General features: G+C 39.1%; 1 protein-coding gene and 1 pseudogene across 1 annotated transcript in view; both read left to right on the top strand.

The window, feature by feature from the left end:
- Positions 1–18044, top strand: part of GPR149 (G protein-coupled receptor 149) — a 104374-nt gene that overhangs the window by 65830 nt on the left and 20500 nt on the right. The window lies entirely within an intron of this gene.
- LOC129034200 (ATP-dependent RNA helicase DDX50-like) lies at positions 898–17134 on the top strand (annotated as a pseudogene).

The following is an 18044-nucleotide window of genomic DNA, read 5'->3' as shown; positions in this document are numbered from 1 at the left end:
AGAAGATTATCAAGACTTGATATTCAACGTTGTTTTCCCTTTTAGGTTTTGGACTTGCTTGAAACATATTACTTCTTCTTGCCTATTTCTCCCTTTTGAGATGAAAATGTCTCTGTCACGCCTATCTCACCATTGTATTTTGAAAGTAGATAATTTGTTTGATTTCACAGGCTCATCGCTAGAGAGTAATTTGCCTGAGATGATTTATACCTTGAGTCTCACTCATATCTGATTTAGATGATATTTAGATAAGACTTTGGACTTAGACTTTAAAGTTGATTCTGAAACAAGTTAAGACTTCTGGGGGCTATTGGGATGGAATGATGTATTTTGTATGTGAGAAAAACATGAATTTTGAGGATCCAAGAGTAGAATGCTACGGTTTAAATCATGATGTCTTCTCCAAAACTCATGTTGTAACTTAATGCCCAATGCAGTAGTACTAAGAAGTATGACTTTTGAAAGGTGATTAGACCTGTGGGTTCTGCCCTCATGAATGGGATTGTTGCAGCTTTTTTACTCCCATAGTTCAGCAAGCAGGAGGGAGTGGCACCCAGTGGCTTCGCTTCTTCACTCCCATACCTTGGTGAGTAGGAGGGAGTGGTGCCCAGCAGCTTCGCTTCTTCTCTCCCATTGTTCCATGAGAGAGAGAGAGTTACAGCTCTTTTATTCCTGCTGCCCACAGCTCAGCACGGCTTCCACTCCTGCATTTCAGTGAGTTCCAGGTTCTTGTCCCACAACCAAGAGGAATAAGGTACATGAACACTGGAGAGTGAGTAAGGCAGAGTAGAATTTTATTGAGCCACAGAAAGAAAGTTGTCAGTGGGAGGGGGACCCAAAAGTGGGTTGTCATCTGTGAGGCTGAGTCTGGGGTTTTTATGGGCTTAAAATAGGGGAATGCATGCTGATTTGTCCATGGGTGGTCTTGGAAAAAGCACTTTTAGATTGAAAAGGCATCATTCAGAAGGAACCAACCAAGAGAGACTGGGCAAGACAGGGATGGAAGTTCTTACTCCTGTCATGGACTCTATCCAGAACTGGCAGCTTGGTTTTCAGGTTTTAGACTGTCCTTGGCTTGAAGGTTGGATTTCACTGGGGACTTGTCCCTGTCTGCCTAAGGAAATTGTCTGTTTCCTGTCACTATCAGGATTAGCATCCTTATAAATGGGCTCTTCCCTGTCATTTTTGCTATGAGAGGACACAGTGTTTGTCCCTCTGGAGGCTGCAGCAATGGGACAGCATCTTGGAAGCAGAGAGCACCCCTCACCAAACACTAATGCTGGAACCTTGATCTTGAACTTCCTAGCCTCCAGAACCAAGAGGCCAATTATTCAAGACTGAATAATTTGTCAATTATTCAGTTTGTAGTATTTTGTTATAGCAGCAAAAGTGGACTAAGATAACCCTCTGATCTACACATCACAGCCCAGAATAAATTTGCAAAACTACAATTTTTCTCCTGTCAATTTTATGCTTAGAACACTTTGGTAGTTCCTTTTGCCTTAAGGACAAGGTTAAAACTCCTTAATGTGGCTTAAGTGATTGGTTCCTGTGGTTTCATCTCTCCTCAACCTCCCCTTGAACTATCTGCTTCAGTTTCTAACCTATTAATTTTATTTCTTTGAATATGCCATGCTCTTTCTTTCTACAAGACCTTTGCACCCTCTACCCAAATCCTTAGAGGAGTCTTCAAAGATTATCTGCTAATGTGTATTTTCAAGTGATCTCACGTGTAATCATTTTCCAATGGAATATCTCTAAATAGCCCTGATATTTCTGCACTGAATCCTTAATATTGACCATTGATACATGGATGGATCCGGGTTATATAGGACTTGAATAATGCTTGTTTGGGAAAGACAGCTGTAAGAAAAAGTATGCAAATCATGAATACAAAATTAGATACAAAAACGAATATTTATAATTAAAAAAATAATAATAAGTGTATTGGTGCCTTGGAGATTCAGACACACTTTGTCTGAGATCTCTTTAGGCCATTTCCCAGATACACTTACAAGAATGCATTCTGATTGCAACCTGGCTTCCACTCTTCACTCAGGGCACTGCCACTTTCAACAATAATCAGCATTCAGAGTGGCCCATGCATGTGATTTGTTGCACAACTTAAGCTTCATTAGCTTCATGATAAATGTTTCTTCCCCTTGAAGTTTTGATATTTTTAATAGTTTTTAAGTATTTCAGCTAACAAAAATGCTTATTGGCTTCTTTAGTTGTAATTCTGACTAAAACTTGGGAAACAGGAGAATATGGAAATCTAGCAAGATATTTTTCCATGTCCTTTTTTGGGGTGACAGTAAATTAACCAAGAAAGTGTTTGCTCCATGTGACATCACAGCTCTGTCATCATTTTTTTTTTTTTTTTTTGAGACGGAGTCTTGCTCTGTTGCCCAGGCTGGAGTGCAGTGGCACGATCTCGGCTCACTGCAAGCCCCACCTCCCAGGTTCACGCCATTATCCTGCCTCAGCCTCCCAAGTAGCTGGGACTACAGGCGCCCACCACCATGCCTGGCTAATTTTTTGTATTTTTAGTAGAGACGGGGTTTCACTGTGTTAGCCAGGACGGTCTCGATCTCCTGACCTCATGATCCACCCGCTTTTTTTAGGATATTCTAAGTCAGTAGTTCTCAGATCTGGCTATATATGAAAATCATCTGGAGAACTCTTCACAAATATAAATTTTGGCTTCCAATTCTAAACTACTAAATTAAAATATCTCAAAGTAGAGACTATAAATTTATCTTTTTAATAAGTTCTGCTTGTATTTTTATGTGGTCAGTTCAGCACCAATCTAAGACTGGCATTTGTAAACATGTCTAAAGAATAAAGATTAGAGGTCTGGACCCTGGAAGAACAAATAGGCTCAATCAGTGCATTTAATGTTCCTCGAATACTTTTATAATAAAGGGAATTATTGGTTCTAAGAAGCTGGATACCCAGATTCCTAGACTTCCACATTAGGATGGCCAATTTATTCTGAAACCCTAACAAGTTTTGGTAGAGAAAAGAAAAAAAGCACCCCGTACTGGTCCAAATTTTTTGAAAACAAAAGCTTTGGAGCATCACAAGTTTTCACCCTGTAAAATTAAAATATACATTAGTGCATATGATTGTCCTATCCACTATATAAATAATGAATGTGAATTAAAACCAAAACTGAGAAAAAATTTAAATGCAAATATCTTAGTAATTCCATCAATTGAAGAAGCACTATCAATCAGGTTACAAAGAAACATCTAGATTTTATTAGGCACGTACTTTTATGTATTCCTGATGTTGTTAAAATGTGTATGCTATTCTCTCCCCAGGAATAAGAAGACTAGTTGAATATGCCATTTCACTTTCACAGAACTCATTTCCTCTGAAGGCAAGTGTCTAATTTCTGAAAAGTGTGCATATGAGTGATGTTCTATGTATAACTTCATCATTAGCATTATTTTTATTTGAGACTCAATAATACCACTAGAATTTTCAGTTAATTTTTTCTGAAGAATCTTTGTAATAATGTATTTTAAAAAGAATTGCTTTAGTATCTGCTGTGTGGGATGGGAAGATTTTGGAGACTTTTGTCTTCTAAATCAGTTTTAGAAAAGAATTTCCCATATACTATATTCTGTTGCTATGTAAGTAGTGGGAAGGAAGAATACTTAAAAGTGGCAGAAAGAACAGAGCAGTCTTTTCATACTCCTTTAAGACTTCAAATTTTACTTTGTATTTTCTTCAAAAGAGAAATTAGTTGTGTTCAGTTTTGTCTTAAGAATAATTACCTTATTGTTTTTAATAAAAATAGCATATGCTCATTATTTGTAAAATTCAAGCAGTACAGAAAACTACCAAGAAGAGAGAGGCATCTAACCTAAAATTATACTACCCAGAAATTACCATAGATCTCTATGCACATATGCAGACAGAATAATGAATGGATGTTTGGATGGACAGATGGATAATCATTTTGTACCTCCAGTCCCTGGAGTAGTATCTGCCTCATATTAAGTACTCAATAAAAATATAGCGAATGAATAAATCGAATCGTACTATCTATTTTTTCTAGTGCCATACTGCCCAGATTGGAATTCCAGTTCTACCACTTATTGGCTGTTTGACCTTGAAAAAGATACTTAACATCAGTGCATCTCAATTTTCTCATCTGTAAAATGGGGATAACCTTAATACACACCTTCATCAAGGACATTCTTAAGTGAAATTGTTGGTTTATTTTTTACTCTGTATGTGCGGTGATTAGATATACAGTGGCTACCAAGAAAATGTGGTGCCACAGCCTTGATTCTTGTTAAACTGCCAGCAGTTTTACCCACCATTGCTTTAGTACCTTCAGTAAAAATGTTAACATGGTGAAAATGATAAATAAAACCTTAGTATAGTCATTAAAATAGCTTTGGCCACACAGACCCCCTGAAACTGTTTGTAAGATCGGTTTTGACCACAGACCCCCTGAAACGGCTTGCAGCCCTCGTTTTGAGAATCATTACTTTACACCATCTCTTACCAAAATGGAATTCATTCATAGCCAGAATTCTCAGATTTTTTCAAATCATCTTCTTTCTGGGCAGCTGCTTACAGAAGTGGATGAATCTTTTGTTTCTCTTTGGTGGCCACCACTCTTAGAAGCTTTTGCATGAGATTGGACCCTTTCCTTGTTTGGTTGCTCCTAGTGAATCTATAACTGTTGTCTTTCTTCATTTTACTGGATGAGAGAGATTCTGTGATTGGACTACCTTCCACCACCTTCATCCATAAATGTTTTTGGGTTTTTGAATTAATTAAAATCATCATATTTTTCTTCATTATTTCAGTTAGGTTTTCTCTTCCATTGATTAGGAATTTGTATCTATTAAGGTTTAGCCCAAGGAGCAAAAACACTATGGGTATTATGGGATAAGATACTTCATTTAGAATTGTGGAGAAAGCTGGAGAAGAAGAGGACTTCAAGAGAAGTTTGAGGATCAGAGACAGAGTTACCACTCAGTCAACTTGAGAAACCAAGTATGTCTAGCCAAAAAAGTAGGACCACAAAGGGGAAATTTGTGGAGCAGTCTATGAAAAGCTGTTGCCTCCGAATAACCACGGCCTCTGTGGGCCCATAGCCAAGCATCTGGGGTGGATTGGAGGCTCTGTTGGTCAACAATACCAGCAGTCAAGAAAAGCTAGGTGTGGATCAGAAGGGAGTGATGACAAGCTGGCCCCTGTCTGGTACCCTTTCTTCTGTCTGTCTCTGATTCTGCCTATGAGAAGATTTTCAAATGGTTATGGCCATTGCCTTTTCCACCTTCCAAATAGCATGTAACTTCCTTTCTTGGCCAACTTCAATCTGGAGGGATACAAGTAAGAGACATATGGAAAATGTAATTAATTCCCAGCTTAGCTTCACTGACAAGAATACAAACTACCAGAGTATAATGCCATATGTTATGTTTTTAAGGCATAAATATTAAACTTATCAAATTATTTTCCAGATAAGAAGTATCACAGAATTTTCTAAAGAATGTCCCTTATTTTGCACACACACAAAAAAAAACTGAGAAGAAGATTCCATTGATTTAAATAATGCATACAACCCATATAGGCTCTATGGAGTTAAATGATTTTTTTCACAAGGGTTAAAATTATTAACATTATAGTCATGTAGAAGTCATCCTTAATTTTCTATAACCTAAGACACTTCTTGGTGCATGTTCTTTAGATATATTTCAATAGCAAAATGAAGCAGTAATGTATTATTTCTATCACCAGAAAGGAGTTAACTATACATTATATATACAAACATGCACACACAAATATATAAGACATGCACATATCTGTATGTGCCCATATCTACAGGATTTTACATGGTCTCTTACCTGTATTTGAGCTTAATAAGTGTTTCCTATTGAAAGAGGGGTATAAATTAGAAGTGTATGAGCATCATTAAATCATCCTTACAGGTTTCTTTCTAGTTCATAAAGGTCTATGAAACTCATAAACATTGGTTTATAATCTGCTTTCTTTTCTTTCTTGTTATATCTTCCCACCTCAGACATTTTCATTGTAGGCTGCATAGTGGCTTTCATTTCATATATTTTGGAAGGATAAAAACTTCCTTCCACAACAATGCTTTATTGATAAATAAAGTTTCCTTTGAGGTATCTTGGATCCATAATTTCTTTGGGGAAGTTTTTAAAGACGGTTTTGTGATTTTAATTTTTTTAGAAGAGCTTTTATACTTAGATATTTTTCAAGGAAAAAAAGTGCATTCATTGAGGCTACTTTGCCAAAATAGCCATAGAATGTTGGAATAGGAAGAGATAAGAGATACTTTCGGGTTTCTTTAGCCCAACTTCTTTTTTTTTTTAATTTTATTAATTTTTTTTATTATACTTTAAGTTTTAGGGTACATGTGCACAACGTGCAAGTTAGCTACATATGTATACATGTACCATGTTGGTGTGCTGCACCCATTAACTCGTCATTTAACATTAGGTATATCTCCTAATGCTATCCCTCCCCGCTCCCCCGACCCCACAACAGGCCCTGGTGTGTGATGTTCCCCTTCCTATGTCGATGGGTTCTCATTGTTGAATTCTCATCTATGAGTGAGAACATGCAGTATTTGGTTTTTTGTCCTTGAAATAGTTTGCTGAGAATGATGGTTTCCAACTTCATCCATGTCCCTACAAAGGACATGAACTCATCCTTTTTTATGGCTGCATAGTATTCCATGGTGTATATGTGCCACATTTTCTTAATCCAGTCTATCATTGATGGACATTTGGGTTGGTACCAAGACTTTGCTATTGTGAATAGTGCCGCAATAAGCATACGTGTGCATGTGTCTTTATAGCAGCAAGATTTATAATCCTTTGGGTATATACCCAGTAATGGGATGGCTGGGTCAAATGGTATTTCCAGTTCTAGATCCCTGAGCCATCGCCACGCTGACTTCCACAATGGTTGAACTAGTTTACAGTCCCACCAACAGTGTAAAAGTGTTCCTATTTCTCCACATCCTCTCCAGCACCAGTTGTTTCCTGACTTTTTAATGATCGCCATTCTAACTGGTGTAAGATGGTATCTCATTGTGGTTTTGATTTGCATTTCTCTGATAGCCAGTGATGATGAGCATTTTTTCATGTGTCTTTTGGCTGTTTCTTTTTGATGGGGCTGTTTGTTTTTTTCTTGTAAATTTGTTTGAGTTCATTGTAGATTCTGGATATTAGCCCTTTCTCAGATGAGTAGATTGCAAAAATTTTCTCCCATTCTGTAGGTTGCCTCTTCACTCCGATGGTAGTTTCTTTTGCTGTGCAGAAGCTCTTTAGTTTAGTTAGATCCCATTTGTCAATTTTGGCTTTTTTTGCCATGGCTTTTGGTGTTTTAGACATGAAGTCCTTGCCCGTGCCTGTGTCCTGAATGGTATTGCCTAGGTTTTCTTCTAGGGTTTTTATGGTTTTAGGTCTAACATTTAAGTCTTTAATCCATCTTGAATTAATTTTTGTATAAGGTGTAAGGAAGGGATCCAGTTTCAGCTTTGTACATATGGCTAGCCAGTTTTCCCAGCACCATTTATTAAATAGGCAATCCTTTCTCCATTTCTTGTTTTTCTCAGGTTTGTCAAAGATCAGATGGTTGTAGATATGTGGCATTATTTCTGAGGGCTGTGTTCTGTTCCATTGGTCTATATCTGTGTTTTGGTAACAGTAACCTGCTGTTTTGGTTACTGAAACCTTGTAGTATACTTTGAAGTCAGGTAGCGTGATGCCTCCACCTTTGTTCTTTTGGCTTAGGATTGACTTGGCGATGCAGGCTCTTTTTTGGTTCCACATGAACTTTAAAGTAGTTATTTCCAATTCTGTGAAGAAAGTCATTGGTAGCTTGATGGGGATGGCATTGAATCTATAAATTACCTTGGACAGTATGGCCATTTTCACAATATTGATTCTTCCTACCCATGAGCATGGAATGTTCTTCCATTTGTTTGGATCCTCTTTTATTTCATTGAGCAGTGGTTTGTAGTTCTCCTTGAAGAGGTCCTTCACGTCCCTTGTAAGTTGGATTCCTAGGTATTTTATTCTCTTTGAAGCAATTGTGAATGGTAGTTTACTCATGATTTGGCTCTCTGTTTGTCTGTTATTGGTGTATAAGAATGCTTGTGATTTTTGCACATTGATTTTGTATCCTGAGACTTTGCTGAAGTTGCTTATCAGCTTAACGAGATTTTGGGCTGAGACGATGGGGTTTTCTAGATATGCAATCATGTCATCTGCAAACAGGGACAATTTGACATCCTCTCTTCCTAATTGAATACCCTTTATTTCTTTCTCCTGCCTGATTGCCATGGCCAGAACTTCCAACACTATGTTGAACAGGAGTGGCGAGAGAGGGCATCCCTGTCTTGTGCCAGTTTTCAAAGGGAATGCTTCCAGTTTTTTTCCATTCAGTATGATATTGGCTGTGGGTTTGTCATAGATAGCTCTTATTATTTTGAGATACGTCCCATGAATACCTAATTTATTGAGAATTTTTAGCATGAAGTGTTGTTGAATTTTGTCAAAGGCCTTTTCTGCATCTATTGAGATAATCATATGGTTTTTGTCTTTGGTTCTGTTTATATGCTGGATTATGTTTATTGATTTGCATATGTTGAACCAGCCTTGCATCCCAGGGATGAAGCCCACTTGATCATGGTGGATAAGCTTTTTGATGTGCTGCTGGATTCGGTTTGCCAGTATTTTATTGAGGACTTTTGCATCGATGTTCATCAGGGATATTGGTCTAAAATTCTCTTTTTTTGTTGTGTCTCTGCCAGGCTTTGGTATCAGGATGATGTTGGCCTCATAAAATGAGGTAGGGAGGATTCCCTCTTTTTCTATTGATTGGAATAGTTTCAGAAGGAATGGTACCAGCTCCTCCTTGTACCTCTGGTAGAATTCGGCTGTGAATCCATCTGGTCCTGGACTTTTTTTTGGGTGGTAAGCTATTAACCATTGCCTCAATTTCAGAGCCTGTTATTGGTCTATTCAGAGATTCAACTTCTTCCTGGTTTAGTCTTGGGGGGGTGTATGTGTCAAGGAATTTATCCATTTCTTCTAGATTTTCTAGTTTATTTGCATAGAGGTGTTTATACTATTCTCTGACAGTAGTTTGTATTTCTGTGGGATCGGTGGTGATATCCCTTTTATCATTTTTTATTGCGTCTATTTGATTCTTCTCTCTTTTCTTCTTTATTAGTCTTGCTAGCGGTCTATCAATTTTGTTAATCTTTTCAAAAAACCAGCTCCTGGATTCATTGATTTTTTGAAGGGTTTTTTGTGTCTCTATTTCCTTCAGTTCTGCTCTGATCTTAGTTATTTCTTGCCTTCTGCTAGCTTTTGAATGTGTTTGCTCTTGCATCTCTAGTTCTTTTAATTGTGATGTTAGGGTGTCCATTTTAGACCTTTCCTGCTTTCTCTTGTGGGCATTTAGTGCTATAAATGTCCCTCTACACACTGCTTTGAATGTGTCCCAGAGATTCTGGTATGTTGTGTCTTTGTTCTCGTTGGTTTCAAAGAACATCTTTATTTCTGCCTTCATTTCGTTATGTACCCAGTAGTCATTCAGGAGCAGGTTGTTCAGTTTCCATGTACTTGAGCAGTTTTGAGTGAGTTTCTTAATCCTGAGTTCTAGTTTGATTGCACTGTGGTCTGAGAGACAGTTTGTTATAATTTCTGTTCTTTTACATTTGCTGAGGAGTGCTTTACTTCCAACTATGTGATCAGTTTTGGAATAGGTGTGGTGTGGTGCTGAGAAGAATGCATATTCTGTGATTTGGGGTGGAGAGTTCTGTAGATGTCTATTAGGTCTGCTTGGTGCAGAGCTGAGTTCAATTCCTGAATATCCTTTTAAACTTTCTGTCTTGTTGATCTGTCTAATGTTGACAGTGGGGTGTTAAAGTCTCCCATTATTGTTGTGTGGGAGTCTAAGTCTCTTTTTAGGTCTCTGAGGACTTGCTTTATGAATCTGGGTGCTCCTGTATTGGGTGCATATATATTTAGAATAGTTAGCTATTCTTATTGAATTGATCCCTTTACCATTATGTAATGGCCTTCTTTGTCTCTTTTGATCTTTGTTGGCTTAAAGTCTGTTTTATCAGAGACTAGGATTGCAACCCCTGCCTTTTTTTGTTTTCCATTTGCTTGGTAGATCTTCCTCCATCCTTTTATTTTGAGCCTATGTGTGTCTCTGCATGTGAGATGGGTTTCCTGAATACAGCACACTGATGGGTCTTGACTCTTTATCCAATTTGCCAGTCTGTGTCTTTTAATTGGAGCATTTATCCCATTTACATTTAAGGTTAACATTGTTATGTGTGAATTTGATCCTGTCATTATGATGTTAGCTGGTTATTTTGCTCGTTAGTTGATGCAGTTTCTTCCTAGCCTCAATGGTCTTTACAATTTGGCATGTTTTTGCAGTGGCTGCTACCAGTTGTTACTTTCTATGCCTAGTGCTTCCTTCAGGAGCTCTTGTAAGGCACGCCTGGTGGTGACAAAATCTCTGAACATTTGCTTGTCTGTAAAGGATTTTATTTCTCCTTCACCTATGAAGCTTAGTTTGGCTGGATATGAAATTCTGGGTTGAAAATTCTTTTCTTTAAGAATGTTGAATATTGCCCCCACTCTCTTCTGGCTTGTAGAGTTTCTGCCAAGAGATCCGCTGTTAGTCTGATGGGCTTCCATTTGTGGGTAACCTGACCTTTCTCTCTGGCTGCCCTTAACATTTTTTCCTTGATTTCGACTTTGGTGAATCTGACAATTATGTGTCTTGGAGTTGCTCTTCTTGAGGATTATCTTTGTGGTGTTCTCTGTATTTCCTGAATTTGAATGTTGGCTGCCTTGCTAGATTGGGGAAGTTCTCCTGGATAATATCCTGCAGAGTGTTTTCCAACTTGGTTCCATTCTCCCCGTCACTTTCAGGAACACCAATCAGATGTAGATTTGGTCTTTTCACATAGTCCCATATTTCTTGGAGGCTTTGTTCATTTCTTTTTATTCTTTTTTCCTCTAAACTTCTCTTCTTGCTTCATTTCATTCATTTGATCTTCCATCACTGATACCCTTTCTTCCAGTTGATTGAATCAGCTACTGAGGCTTGTGCATTCGTCATGTAGTTCTTGTGCCTTGGTTTTCAGCTCCATCAGGTCCTTTAAGGACTTCTCTGTATTGGTTATTCTAGTTAGCCATTCATCTAATTTTTTTTCAAGGTTTTTAACTTCTTTGCCACGGGTTCAAACTTCCTCCTTTAGCTCGGAGTAGTTTGATCATCTGAAGCCTTCTTCTCTCAACTCGCCAAAGTCATTCTCTGTCCAGCTTTGTTCTGTTGCTGGTGAGGAGCTGTGTTCCTTTGGAGGAGGAGAGGCACTCTGATTTTTAGAGTTTCCAGTGTTTTTGCTCTTTTTTTTCCCCATCTTTGTGGTTTTATCTACCTTTGGTCTTTGATGATGGTGACGTACAGATGGGGTTTTGGTGTGAATGTCCTTTCTGTTTGTTAGTTTTCCTTCTAACAGTCAGGACCCTCAGCTGCAGGTCTGTTGGAGTTTGCTGGAGGTCCACTCCAGACCCTGTTTGCCTGGGTATCAGCAGCAGAGGCTGCAGAACAGCAGATATTGGTGAGCAGCAAAGGTTGCTGTGTGATCGTTCCTCTGGAAGTTTTGTCTCAGAGGCGTACCTGGCCATTTGAGGTGTCAGTCTGCCCCTCCTGGGGTGTGCCTCCCAGTTAGGCTACTCGGGGGTCAGGGACCCACTTGAGGAGACAGTCTGTCCATTCTCAGATCTCCAGCTATGTGCTGGGAGAACCACTACTCTCTTCAAAACTGTCAGACAGGGACATTTAAGTCTGCAGAGGATTCTGCTGCATTTTGTTTGGCTATTCCCTTCCCCCAGAGGTGGATTCTACAGAGGCAGGCAGGCCTCCTTGAGTGGAGGTGGGCTCCACCCAGTTCGAGCTTCCAGGCCACTTTGCTTAGCTACTCAAGCCTTGGCAGTGTTGGGCGCCCCTCCCTCAGCCTCGCTGCCTCCTTGCAGTTTGATCTCAGACTGCTGTGCTAGCAATGAGTGAGGCTCCGTGGGCATAGGACCCTCCGAGCCAGGCGTGGGATATAATCTCTTGGTGTGCTGTTTGCTAAGACCGTTGGAAAAGCACAGTATTAGGGTGGGAGTGACCCGATTTTCCAGGTGCTGTCTGTCACCCCTTTCTTTGACTAGGAAAGGGAATTCCCTGACCCATTGTGCTTCCCAGGTGAGGCGATGCCTCACCCTGCTTCGGCTCACACTCAGTGCGCTGCACCCACTGTCCTGCACCCACTTTCTGACACTCCCCCGTGAGATGAACCCGGTACCTCAGTTGGAAGTGCAGAAATCACCCGTCTTCTGCATCGCTCATGCTGGGAGCTCTAGACTGGAGCTGTTCCTATTCAGCCATCTTGGCTCCACCCTCCCAACTTCTTTATAGATAATGAAACAAAGATCTTTAATGAATACACTACTTGTTCAGGGTCATACAACTATTTAGTGGCAGAACAAGTGCTGTGTTTCATGGTCTCCTGAATGTCAGTAAAATGCTCTTTTTTTTTGAGACAGAGTCTTGCTCTGTCACCCAGGCTGCAGTGCAGTGGTGCTCACTGCAACCTCAGCCTCCAGGGTTCAAACTATTCTCATGCCTCAGCCTCCCAAATTGCTAGGATTAGAGGCATATGCCACCATACCTGGCTAATTTTTTTGTAATTTTTGTAGATTGACGTTTCTCCATATTGGCCAGGCTGGTCTCAAACTCCTGGCCTTAAGTGATCTGCCTGCCTCAACCTCCCAAAGTGCTGGGGTTGGAGACATGAGGCACCATTCCTGGCCAAAATGCTCTTTTCTTAAGAATACTTCATTGAGGAATATTTTACATAGCCTGTGATATAATTTGGTTATGTGCCCCCACCCAAATCTCACCTTGAATTATAATCCCCATAATACCCATGTGTCAAGGGAGGGACCAGGTGGAGGTAATTGAATCATGTGGGTGGTTTCCCCCATACTGTTCTCATGATCATGAGTGAGTTCTCACAAGATCTGATGATTTTATAAGCATCTGGCATTTCCCTTGCTCTCACTCATTTCTCTTTCCTGCTGCCATGTAAGACGTGCCTGTTTCACCTTCTGCCATAAGTTTCCTGAGGCCTCCCTTTCCATGCAGAACTGAGTCAATTAAACCTCTTTTCTTTATAAATTATCCAGTCTCAGTTATGTCTTCATAGCAGCATGAAAACGGACTAACATAGCCCGTAAGTCATCCACTTCAAGTGAACAAGTCAATGATTTCTAGTAAGTTTACCAACTTGTACAAACATCACCATAAATCAGTTTTAGAACATTTCATCACACCAGTAAGGTCCCAAGTGCTCATTTACTCTTATTCTCTGTCACTAGCCTCCTCTACTCTAGGACACTGCCTACTCTATTTGCCTCTTTAAATTTGCTTTTTAGTTTGATGCTCTTTGTATCCCAATATGATGTTTGACAAAAGTATTCTTGTCTCCATACTTACATGAATATCATCAATGTAAACTTTAACACCTTTTCTGGAGTATAGCAACCTTACAAAAACATTGTATTTATCCTTTGAAACTGTCTTACAAATGAAAATATATCATTTCTGACCTAATTCTGGTTAATTAGGTATGAGAAATTTTTTTCTTGCAAATATTTTTTGTAGGATATTCCTAACATCCAATTGAATGAGTGTTTATCATTAGGATATAAAAAATTATTTAATTTCTTAGGATTCATTTATTCCTGATGAAATTTTATTTTCTTGTAAATTAGAATCAGTGTATGCTTTCTTTCAAGCTAGTTTATCCTCTTTTATTTTGTTAGAAAAACAGAAATAAATGGATAAAATATGGAAATAAATTTGGATACATATCATATCTGATTTGAAATGCCATTTTAAGAGATAAAACTAGAGGTTTCATTCTATTAGAACAGACAATGGAAAACCCTGTCTAATAATCCCGAGAGCAACAACACACTTAAATCCAAAATTCCCTAAGGATTTCTTGCAGGCTGTGATGATTGTACACACGGATTCACACTTGGCTAAAAAGTATGAATTGAAAATATGAGAATACAAATTTCCATAATAAGAAATGAAGTGGCCGGGCGCAGTGGTTCACACCTGTAATCCCAGCACTTTGGGAGGCCAAGGCGGGTGGATCACAAGGTCGGGAGTTTGAGAACATCCTGACCAGCATGGTGAAACCCCATCTCTATTAAAAATACCAAAATTAGCTGGGCCTGGTGGCACACACCTGTAATCCCAGCTACACAGGAGGCTGAGGCAGGAGAACCGCTTGAACCCAGGAGGCGGAGGTTGCAGTGAGCCAAGATTGCGCCACTGCACTCCAGCCTGGGCGACAGAGTAAGACTCCAACTCTAAATAAATAAATAAAGTAACTTAAGTATCATGATATATTCATTTCAGAAGCTTATGTTTTAGCCATAAAATCAATGTAAAATGAGGTTTCATGCAGAAACTTGATCATTTGTCATCAGAGTTTTTCATCATTTTCAGTATCAGTGTCATTTGAATAAAGCTTTAGGCTCAGCTTCCTTCCACGCTGTCACTGCTGATAGGTAGTTGTGGCCACTGTGCGTGGAGGGAGGTGGTGGTGGCCAGTAGTGCCTGGGAAACTCCTTGGGGGGACATTATGGAGCTAGAAACACCCTTGGAGGAGTCCGAGAGCCAGAAGAAGGAGAGGCAAAAGGTATTTATTGACCCTAATTTGTACCATACTCTTTGCTGAGCACCAAGGGGCTTAAACTAAGTAAGAAATGGTCCCTGCTCTCAAGGAGCCTGTAGAGGAGTTGTAGTGTCTTTCCTCCTCCCACCCCCCTGCCCTCTGTAAAAAAAAAAAAAAAAAGTCCTGAAACACTCAGAGGATCACAAGGTGCTGGAAAATGCACAGGTAAAATTTTTACTGGAGACATTTGACCTGCAAAAAAGAAATCAGCTGAAGAGGCTAAGGTGGCAGTATTCGAAGACTGACATTCAACAAAAGAATGAGACTTATTTTGTACAGCCTTAGAAAGCAGAATCTACCCCCTGACCTTATCACTAAGAGCTCTATGGATATCACAATTTTGGATAAGGGATTATAGACCTGTACTTCCCTTATAGGGTTGTTATGAAGATTTAAACAAGATAAGCTGAAAACACATTGCACAGTGCTGGAGTGACAGAAGGAAGTCAAGGCACCATTCTGACCCTGATGAGAAATCAAAAACAAGAGAAAGTGTTGTTATAGATGACCTGGATGCTCCCAAGGCCAAAAAAAAAACTAAAATGAAAGAGAAGCTAAATGGAGACACTGAAGAAGGATTTAATAGACTTTCAGATGAATTCTCTAAATCTCATAGGAAGAAAAGATCTACCAAATGGAAATATTGATGAATATAAAAAAATTCAAAGCAAGTATCATCCTTAGATAGTTCTACTCATAAATCAAGTGATAATAAACTAGAGGAGACCTTAACATGTGAACAGAAAGAAGGAGCCTTCTCCTATTTCCACATTTCTGAAGAGACTATAAAGCTTCTGAAAGGTCAAAGGGTAACATATCTCTTTCCTATTCAAGTTAAGACCTTGTCCTGTTTATGAAGGAAAAGATTTAATACCTCGAGCATGGACAGGAACAGGAAAGTCATTATTTTTTGCCATCCCCTTGACTGAAAGACTCCAAAGACATCAAGAAACAATTTTTTAAAAAGCTGCTCACCAAAGGTACTTGTTTTGTCTCCAACAAGGGAACTGGCAAACCAAGTAGCCAAAGACTTCAAAGATAAAACTAGGAAACTCAGCATGGCATGTTTTTATGGTGGAACACCATATCAAAGCCAAATTAATCATATGCGAAATGGTATTGACATCTTGGATGGAACTCCTGGTCATATCAAAGATCGTCTGCAGAGTGGCTGATTGGATCTTTCTAAACTGCGCCTTGTTGTGCTTGATGAAGTGGATCAAATGTTAGATTTAGATTTTGATGAACAAGTTGAAGATATGATTTACAAATCTTACAAAACTGATTCTGAAGACAATCCTCAGACTTTACTTTTTTCTGCAACTTGCCCACAGTGGGTATACAAAGTTGCCAAAAAATACATGAAACCCAGATATGAACAGGTTGACCTTGTTGGAAAAATGACTCAAAAGGCTGCAACTACTGTGGAACACTTGGTCATTCAGTGTCATTGGTCTCAGAGGCCAGCAGTTATTGGAGATGTCCTTCAAGTCTACAGTGGGTCTGAAGGGAGGGCTATTATTTTCTGTGAGACCAAGAAGAATGTAACTGAAATGGTCATGAATCCACACATAAAACAGAATGCCCAGTGTTTACATGGGGACATTGCACAGTCAGAAAGAGAAATTACACTAAAAGGCTTCAGAGAAGATAGTTTTAAAGTTTTGATGGCAACCAATGTGGCTGCCCATAGTTTGCACATACCTGAAGTAGACCTGGTGATTCAACGTTCTCCTCCTCAGATGTTGAGGCCTGTATCCATCGCTCTGGATGCACAGGTAGAGCTGGACAGGGATTTGTATATGTTTTTATCAACCAAGAGAAAGAGGTCAACTAAGATATGTGGAACAAAAAGCAGGAATTACTTTTAAATGTGTAGGTGTTCCTTCTACAATGGATTTAGTTAAATCTAAAAGCATGGATACCATCAGGTTTCTGACTTCCGTTTCTTATGCTGCTGTTGATTTTTTCTGACCATCAGCTCAGAGACTGATGGAAGAGAAAGGGGCAGTGGATGCATTGGCTGCAACTTTAGCCCACATTTCTGGTGCATCAACTTTTGAACCACGATCTTTGATCGCCTCTGATGACCATGACTCTGGAAAGCCTAGAGGAAATACAGGATGTCACCTGTGCCTGGAAAGAACGTAACAGAAAGCTAAGTAGTAAGGCAGTGTCTCAGATTACCAGTATGTGCCTCCTGAAAGGAAATATGGGTGTTTGCTTTGATGTTCCTACAACTGAATCAGAAAGGTTACAGGCAGAGTGGCATGATTCCAACTGATACTCTCAGTGCCAGCCAAATTACCTGAAATTGAAGAATATTATAATGGAAACAAATCTTCTGATCCCCGACAGAGGAGTGGCTGGTCGCGCGGGTCAGGCCGGTCAGGTGGTCCATCTGGTGGCCTATCAGGTAGACAGAGTTGACAAGGGAGTCACTCAGGAAGTCGACAAGATGGTAGAAGATGAAGTGGGAATAGAACTCGATCAAGAAGTGGGGGCCACAAATGGAGTTTTGACTGAATATTTGATAGTTAATCTACTAGTAGTGTGAGCTTGCCTATTTCTGCCTAATTATATACATTATCTACCAAAAATTAGCTCATGATAGTTGAGGTATGTGTCTGCTATTTGCAAAGAAGTTGGTCGTATTTTTTTAAAAAAGTATTTCACAAGAATAGTTGTAAACAAATCTACCTATTCAGTTATACCTTTGAATTAAAAAACCTCCTTTTATTATCTCTTTTTAGAAAAAAAATGAGAATATTAGATAATTAAAGACATTTGAAAAGATAAGATTTTGTTTTTCATTTTATGCAGGTATAAAATTGGATTTTGAGGGGTTTCTATTTTTCCTTCAACTGAAATTATCTCCTCTACTTCTCTAAATTGTGAACCCTATAAAATAACAAAATTTATTTGTCCATTAAATTATTTATCCCTGTAATTTTAGGACTGTAAGGAGCCAAACAGATTGTCTGTCTCTTGCTATTCAAAGTATGGTTCCTACACCAGCAGCTTCAGCATCATCTGAAAACTTTTAGTAAGTGCAGAATCTCGGGTTCAACCATAGACCCCCTGAATCAAAATTTGCATTCGCACAAAACAAGTTTTTAATTTAATGAAGTCCAGTTTATCAAATATCCTTTTATGGGTCATGCTTTTGTGTCAACTCTAATAACTCCTTCCTAGCCTTAGATCTCAAAGA

This window comes from Pongo pygmaeus, chromosome 2, assembly GCF_028885625.2.
Source record: "Pongo pygmaeus isolate AG05252 chromosome 2, NHGRI_mPonPyg2-v2.0_pri, whole genome shotgun sequence".
Lineage (NCBI taxonomy): Eukaryota > Metazoa > Chordata > Mammalia > Primates > Hominidae > Pongo > Pongo pygmaeus.
This window is presented reverse-complemented; position numbering and strand designations above follow the sequence as displayed.